Source organism: Nannospalax galili, unplaced genomic scaffold, assembly GCF_000622305.1.
Source record: "Nannospalax galili isolate Female #2095 unplaced genomic scaffold, S.galili_v1.0 scaffold290, whole genome shotgun sequence".
Taxonomy (NCBI): Eukaryota; Metazoa; Chordata; class Mammalia; order Rodentia; family Spalacidae; genus Nannospalax; species Nannospalax galili.
Window position 1 is genome coordinate 516,492 of NW_008331486.1, and position 729 is coordinate 517,220.

Genomic DNA, 729 nt, shown 5'->3' on the forward strand with positions numbered 1-729 from the left:
TAGTTCCAGGGGACTATGAGTATCTCTCAAAATGTCCTGTAATTATGGTGGATCCTCTTGATCAAGGAGACCAAGGAGACCCCACCAGATGGACTTGAACCAGTGTCCAGTCTACAAAGAGGAGGGTCAACAAAGAGGAATCATTTCCTCCATGCTTCCAAGAAAAGCCAACCATGTTCAAGCAGGACCTTTGACCTATCTTCACATAGGCGGAAGTGGTAAAAGAAAGGAGCCAAGGGCCCCTCCCAAGCCCATGGGACCCCTGAGGAACAGATCCTCAAACGACCTTTAAAGTAAAACTAAATTGGTTTATCTGGGCCAACTGTATGGCCTTAAACACCCAAAAGGAAAGTATAACCAAAGGTTAAAGGGGACAATATAATTTCTTAGGAGTCCATATGCATACCTAAAGGCTACATAATAAGCACAACACCAGATAGGAGATACCTTCTTTTGAGTTGTTAGCAAGGGTGGCCAAAGGGACTCCCAGATAGTAACCCAGCATAGAACTGGGAAAATGAACAGCAGACCCCAATCTTATCTAAAGGAATATAGAAAACAAAGACCTCTAGATAGGCTGACTATATTCACCAGAAGGGCAAGTAGTGGGGATTGGCTGGATTACCGACAATGCAGCAGACAATAGCAGTGATATCAGAGTATAAGGGCTTTAGTGGCGGGAGGGAGGCTATGGGAGGGTACCATCTGGGAAGTGGGTGTATAGTCGAA